Raw genomic sequence first — 234 nt, forward strand, 5'->3', positions numbered from 1 at the left:
ATAATAGCATAGCCAAAGTTTTACAAAGGAAACACCTTGAAAAACATTCCACAATGGGAAAGTATCAACCGTGCAGGAGGAAGTCACCTGAAAGGGGTGGGGAATAAAACCATACATTTACCAAAAAAAAACAACAGGTCTTCAGCAGCTGGCGGTTAAAAAAAAGAATAATGGGGTGACACCAAGAGCACTTTTACAACCAATAGTAAACTCATTGGTGAAAGGAGTTATTAT

The sequence above is a fragment of the Trypanosoma equiperdum genome (genome assembly GCF_001457755.1).
Source record: "Trypanosoma equiperdum strain OVI genome assembly, contig: ctg_451, whole genome shotgun sequence".
Taxonomy (NCBI): domain Eukaryota; phylum Euglenozoa; class Kinetoplastea; order Trypanosomatida; family Trypanosomatidae; genus Trypanosoma; species Trypanosoma equiperdum.